At 48.1% G+C, this 7,287-nt stretch overlaps 1 protein-coding gene across 2 annotated transcripts in view; it reads right to left on the reverse strand.

Moving 5' to 3' along the window:
- GRB2 (growth factor receptor bound protein 2) overlaps positions 1-5,658 on the reverse strand; it is a 39,764-nt gene extending 34,106 nt beyond the window's left edge. For both annotated transcript variants that reach the window (XM_066587939.1, XM_066587938.1), the window contains exon 1: positions 5,548-5,658. The gene's annotated coding sequence lies outside the window, so the exon portion shown is untranslated. The remainder of the gene's footprint in view (positions 1-5,547) is intronic.
- Positions 5,659-7,287: the final 1,629 nt, after the last annotated feature.

Consider the following 7,287-nt stretch of genomic DNA (forward strand, 5'->3'; position numbering starts at 1 on the left):
TATGGTGGTGCATACGTTTATCAGGACGATAGAGCAATAAGCCACTGCCAACATGCCCAATCCTTCTCCATTGTTAGCAGCCAGGATATGGTCACACGTATCAGATTTTTGGCAAAGAAAAATCCGCTGCAGATTTTGGTGTGGACCAGCATCAAAATTCACAAGTATTACATATGGATTTTGGCACAGATTTCACACCCACATTTGAAGAGGTGGAACAAGCAGCATAAATTGCATATGTGGATTATTTCTGCGCTATGTGGATAATGACATCCCGTCCGCATGACTTGTGATGTAAATGCTACAGGTTTTCCGTGTGGAAATTCCCTATGGAAATACCACAGAAGTACGCCAAGTGTGAACATACCATTGGGGTGCGTCCAGAAGCCAGAACTCACGGCGGAGTTTCAGAATGCGGAATTCTGATGTGGAAACAAGACTGTCTGCGGCAGAATTCCACATGTGGATTTTGCTCATTGACTGGGCTAAATCCCCGCTGACAGCCACGGATTTTGATGTGGTTTTTAGAGGCAGAATTAACATGGAAAATTAGATGAAGAGCTGCCTGTTCACACGATGCAGCCTCGACCATCCAGGATTTTTAGGTCTGCATTAAAGATCCAAGTAGCCATAGATCACTGATCGATCTTCCACGGCACACGTTTACGCCTAACTAGCGTGCAAACAGCTCAATCTAACAAGTGGTTTGCACAATTGTGCCGTGTAAAAGGGCCCTAAAATATAACGGGCTTTATGGCAGACGCATACGCCGAATTGAATTAAGGCCCCCAGACCGTGGAGAAGCGAGGCAATTCTATGAATCAGGCCCAAAAACCACAGATGGAAATGCACTGTGGGATCCAGAGCGGTTGTTCGCCTCCGAATCCCATAGCAAATACCGCCCATAGGACATGATAAGCAAAACACTTTCCCATGCCCACGAGCGGAAATCAACTGCAATTTTCCGCTCGCAGGGAGAAAATCGCAGCATGTCCTATTCTAGTGTGAGCCTCGCACAGGCTCGAACGGACGGTTTCCATTGCAGTCAATGAAAGCTGTCCGTCCCGTGATGAGTCGCCACGTATCCGTCATCACCGATGCGACTCTCTGCACTGCGCATGCATGGCGGTGCACCAGCCGGCACATGCGCAGAGCAGAAAGAAGACGTCAAGACAGGTACGCGGGGGTCACTGCCGGGGAAAACTGGGTCCGATTCCGCTGTGAGATCTCGCTGTCGGAATCCGACCCGGCCGTATGCATTTGGCCTTAAGAAGAGATACCATACATGGCCAGATGTGGTGCTGTTTCTGGGAAAAAATATTTTTAGCTTTAGACAAACCTCTTTTGAAGGGTCATCTAGTCCCCATTTTTTTTTTTTTTTTTAAACCTGGTGGGGGTGTGGGGGAAACAAACCCGCAAAAAAAGTTATACTTAACTCACCTGATCCATGCTGCACCCCACTTCCTGCTACAGAAGCTATGACATCCCAGCATAATGACATGTGACCACTGCAGTAAATCACACACTGAAGCAAGTCTGTGATTGGCTGCAGCGGTCACATGTCCTTAATGTGAATGACATCACCAGAGAAGAAAATAGAACAGCGTGGGACCAGGCAGCAGCAAAATAGGTGCAGCTTCATCTTAAGGTTTCAAAAACTCTCCTCAACTACGATCAGTTTTTCTCACCAAAAGTGGTTTCCAACTTTGATAGCTCTCAAGATATGATTTTGCTGTCTTTGTGTTGAAATCCTAAGTCTGAATAATTCAAGACGTTGTTCAGAAGTTTTACTATCCAAGACCTATCTTGCCATGCCCCATCAGCGCTGTCAACATTGCAGTGGCCCGGTTTGGTACTACAAAGCTCTCACTGAATTCAAATCAAACTAGGCCACTCCGATAAGGACGGCGCTAGCTACTTCCAGCGCTGTCTTCACTAAAGGTCCGGTTAGACGCAACGATGGTCGTTTAAAAAAATAAAAAAATGTTACAATGAGCGAAAGTCATCAAATGAAATAAGGTATCTGTAAATATTGCAGAATCGAGAGAATACAGACTCCTACAAATCAGAAGGCACATCCGACAAGACCTATGTTGGCACCTTGGCAGCCCAGTACCCTACTGAGCAGATTCGCTACCAGGACAAGTCTCCATATGTCCAATATGCTCTGCTGCCCGATTTCCGCTCTGATCAACTACTATCTGGGAGAAGAGCTCCCCAATCACGTACCTCTCTCTCGGGTTCTGGTTATTCGGCACTCTTCTACGGTTCATACGTACCCCCCATATCACCACCAGTATCTGCTCCCCTCCCTTTGCGGTATTGTTTTCACTAATAAATAAACCCGAAGTATCTATTTGTGCCGGAGTAATTCTGTAAACCGCTGATGATGGAAGGATCCGCAGAAACTGAATTAGCGGGAAAACTAATCCCAATTATTCTTTACAGGAATTGTCTGTCAGATGCCGTATAAATGCACCACAGGGTTAGGACAAGATCAGACAATTATCTGAGCAACTGGCCAATTTGACACATCAAATAAGGATATGTGTGGACGCTGTGGGGGTCTGTCCTAACCACAAGCAGGTCACCGCTAATTCCCAAGGCAACACCCGGACTTGAAGGTTTTCTAAACTGGATTTTATTGATGATCTATCCTATAGTTGACCGGCTGGGGTTCGTCACCAGGACCCCGGCTGATCAGCTGTTTGAGTGCCCGCTATCACTAGCATAACAGAGGGTACAGAGTGGAAGCAGATAGCTCTGACACATGCGGTGGCCGCTGCTGGCAACTGCAGCTCTATTAAAGTCAATAACAACCGCACCTGCAATTACAAGCGCTGGCCACTACACAGAGGTTGGCACTATCTGCTTCCACTCCATACACTGTATTTTGGTGCTGACAGTGGCCACCTAACAGCGGATCGGCTGGGGTCCAGCGTGGCAGACCTCAGCCGAGCAATTATTGATGACCTATCCTGAGAGCAGTTCATGAAAAAAAAAAAAAGTTCGGGGATGCCCCTTTAAAAAGCAAGTTAGGTGCTCGCAGTTGGGGCGCTATTACATGAGCGCTGTTAATTGCAGGGTCAGCCCAGGCAGCAGCCGCTAGTGCTTGCGCAATATCACCCTTGGGTAGATTAACCCCAACAGGAGAGGGCATCCTTTGATATTGGCCAATTGGTTACGTATTGGCTAAATCTGTAGATGTAAAAGCACCTTTAAAGATTTTTTCATTTTTTTTTTTATGAAAAACTACTGGTTTCACACTAAAGTCAATATTCTATAACCAATTTAACAGCTTTTACTACCGGCAGCCATATTTATACCACCACTAGACGTGGGAAGCCACTATGTAAGCTTACCGCAATGCCGGCCATCTGTCCCCTCCCAAACTCCTCCGACTTCCAGTATGCTGCCTATGGCAAAACCCACCAGCCCCACCGCTCTTCACTTCCTTCCTCTATTTCAAGAACTTGTTACTACACAGTTTACTCTTCATCAGAAGCGGTTATGCAACCATTAGCTGAATACTAGATGAGTTCAATGGGGAACTCTGCATCTACCGACAGGCGGAGAGACAACATACACTCTGCTACCAGAAGTATGTGGACACCTCTTAGTAGAATGGATCGTGTCTTATTAGCGTGTCACGTGTCCTCAACCATGCTACATATGATGCAGAAACAGGGAGGAGTCAGCCTAGTTTATGACAACTGCATGCTACTGGATATATGGTTCATGCCACGCACGCAAGTCATCCATCCATGAAGCCCAATACATCGGCCCAACTACCCCGATGCACGGAGCCTCCTCATTGGCCAGTTGAGCAATGGAAGAACATTGTACAGCGACGAATCACATCAGATGGACGTCACTGGCTGTGGAGGCAACCTGGTAGCGCCTTTTGCCCGAGCGTTGTGCCAACTGTTAAGTACGGCAGACGTTCCACTATGGTCTCAGCCCGTTGGTTGTAGTGACAAGAACCATAAACACAGAGCGCTATCATTACATTCTAGACAATAACGTGCTGCTGACTATGTGGTAATACTCTGGGAATGGTCGGCCATACTTCCAGACAACGCGCCTTGGATATGGATGCTCCACGATTAGACCAGCCGGTTTAGAGTCCCAAGCCAAATATCTCTGGGATGACCTGGAACGTCGGGCTTTGAAATATGAACAGTGCCCATCTTTTTTGAGAGAACTTGCCAGACATTTGCAGGATGAATGGAGGGAAATACCAGCGGAAGTTTATCAGACATTAGTATGCCATGCAGGGTATCCAATGTCATTAGGGCCAAAGGAGCCCCACTAAGCATTAACAGAGGAAAATAAAAACGGTCATTCTTGCTCAGGTTACTTTTGGCAGCCTAGTGTACATGGGGGCGAACCTGGATTACCAACGTCTACCCAACAAGAAGAGGCGGAGCCATAAAGAGGGGCCAATATTGACCCGCTATTTCCATTAGACTGTTTCACCCCAGTGCATTGTGGGTCAGTGCCCCAGATAATCCCTACAACCCTGCCAGTTTGGCTCTGCACACCCGCAGTCAGGCTGGGATGGTCGACCGTGATGTAGCTGCAAAACCGCTTCTCGTTCGCGCGAGCCGGTGACGCCGCAGCCAGCTGCTTCGCGCAACCAGATTCAGCATTGACTCGCTCAACGAAAATCGTTCCATTAGCGAATGTAAAGCGCTAAACGAGCGCCGTCTGACCGGACGAGCCAACGCGGATTTTTACACCTGCATGAAATAAACATCGGTTTTCCGTACGCCGCTGGCCGCGTTTATAGCGAATGGTCATTCACTTTTGTGTGTTCGAGCGATCATTTTCCTTTTAGAAGTGCTTTACAGTGAACGGAGGCGGCGGTAGAGATCTGCGCGCACCCCGCCTGCACTCGCCGAACGGTTATGGATCCCGCGTGAAAGCGATAATCACTGGGGCGGCTGTCTCCATATAAAACGGACCCCTTAGAAGGAGGCTGATGTTACGGACCGCCAACGCCATCTACAGCGTACACACATTTCCCCATTTCGACATTCAAACTTCTACGTATGCGGCTGGTCGCGACAACGAGACGCCGCGGGGACGTAAGCTGAATTTAGATGGGGGAGGGGGAACAACTAAAATGATCAAATATATTAAAAAAATATATATTTTTGCGCTGACGGCCGGTGATTTGTACGTATCCATCGTGTATTCTGCGTGCGCAATATTAGCGCCATAGCGAGCGGTTTGGGTTATGTTCTCTGTGAACACTTTGGACCCCGATTCTATTTGGGTCACTTCCTACAAGCAGGGCGAGCACAAAGCCCCCCTCCAGCGCCCCCCGGCTATAACTTTACTGTCATCCTCCCCCTGTGCAGCCATCAGATGGAGCTCCCAGCCCTCCCATGTTACTCCACCCAGCAGATGTTCCCAGCAGCAGGATGACACCCCACACCCGCCGTTATACCGCTCGCTTCCGCCCAATCCCTAGACTCCTGCCACTGACAAAACCAACCCCCACCATACAAGCCCCGACAACCCGCCGTCTACCGGTCTCACCGTTTCCTGCGGAGCCGCCTCTCTCCTCTCTCTTTCTGGCCGCTTCCGCTCCGCCCCGGGGCAGATCCTCCCGCGAGACTTCCGGGAACGCATCAGATCCCGCGGGCGTAGAACGCCAAATGTCATCACGCCTGAAGCTGACGTATGACGTAGGGGCGTGTTAGCGGCCATCTTAGTTGTGGGCAGTTACAGGACTGTCATTTTAGGTTCCCTTATTGCTGGCGTTTACCTCACGTTGGCATTGTTCACACTGGGCTTTTCTTCTTCAGTTTCTGTACTCTCTTACATATAAACGGTGTTCCCACTGACTGATGTAATTCATGTTGCTTATAGGCTGATGTTGCATCTCATCACTTTTCTTCATGTTTTAAAGGGTTTGTTCACTAAGTACACTCAGTCAGCTTTACACGGGCGCGTTTGCGCACGCAAAATTTAAACACGCAGTAAAGCAGAGAATAGAAGTTACCTCAGCGGTATAAGAAATAGCAACCAATCACAGCGCAGCTTTCATTTTACCTCAGCAATATAAGAAATGAAAGCCGCGCTGTGATTGGTTGCTATTGGCAACAAAAATTACAGCGGAAGTCGGTGAGCTTTTGATTTTAATTCCGCCAGTATTTGTCACCTGTTGCTGAAGAACGCTCAAGCGAAATTTCACTCAAATCGGACCAAAACTGTGAATTTGTTTACGACATACACAGATTTTGCGTCAGTGGGGATGTGCGAATGCGCGCTTAATATGCCAGGAGATGTGTGAAACACTGCGTAATCGTGCAGCAAAAAGAGCACATCTTGACCTCATTAGACCAGCCCTTTCATTGGTTGGGAGCATCATTGCGTATTTTTTGGCGTGTGCAATTGTTCAAGACTTATAATAAAATACGCCAATGTGCGTGTAAGAAAGCAACATTCCTTCTGCTCATACACACACAAATACTTAAATAAATGTATTTTAGGGCTTAAACACACAACTGGGTTTGCGTACGTTTTTGTGGCCATGGCGCCATTCTCGATCTTTCGGCTCCTTTTTTTTTTGCGCACAATAGCTTGGAGTTTGAACAGTTTAAAAAAAAAGACTTCTCACCGGTTCATGCACAAATGCGTTGCGTCGAGTGTATTTGCGCATGCGCCTGTGTGAAGAAGCCCTTCTGCTGACAATCATTTCTGCAGTAGGCTTTCAGTATAATGTTGCACGGTTTGCCTTCTGCGGCTTCTACTTATCGCTGTATACAGCGTGCTGCAGACACCACCTCCCCTCGGATCCACCATGCTGGACCGGCGGCGGTGCGGCTTCCAGCTTCCCGCTCCTGCAGGTTTTATTATCTGATTTATGACCGTAACAAAGATAAACTAGATTGTGGCCATAAATCAGCTGATAAGAATCTTTAGGAGAGGAGAGAGGAACTGAGCCGGAATTAATATGAATTCACCGACTGCGCTATTCTGTGCCGCCAACATGTCGGAAACAATTGGAAAGGGAGACCAAATTGTGCAGCTTTGTTGTCCGTCTCCTTGACAACCTGCGAAGCCATTCAGTGTTCCATCTGAATGCGGAACAAGAAGCCCGGACAGGCGCCTTAGGCCACCTGACCATGATCAGGTCGGATTCTGCTGCAAAATCCGACCCTGTGCCCAGCGATGACCCCCCATACCTCATATTCTATACCGCGGATGCGGTGGCCGTCACGCCGGCGCACATGCTCAGTACAGATTATTTTGCAGAAGGGCCGCGGGTCGAAC

The sequence above is a fragment of the Eleutherodactylus coqui genome, chromosome 13 (assembly GCF_035609145.1).
Source record: "Eleutherodactylus coqui strain aEleCoq1 chromosome 13, aEleCoq1.hap1, whole genome shotgun sequence".
Lineage (NCBI taxonomy): Eukaryota > Metazoa > Chordata > Amphibia > Anura > Eleutherodactylidae > Eleutherodactylus > Eleutherodactylus coqui.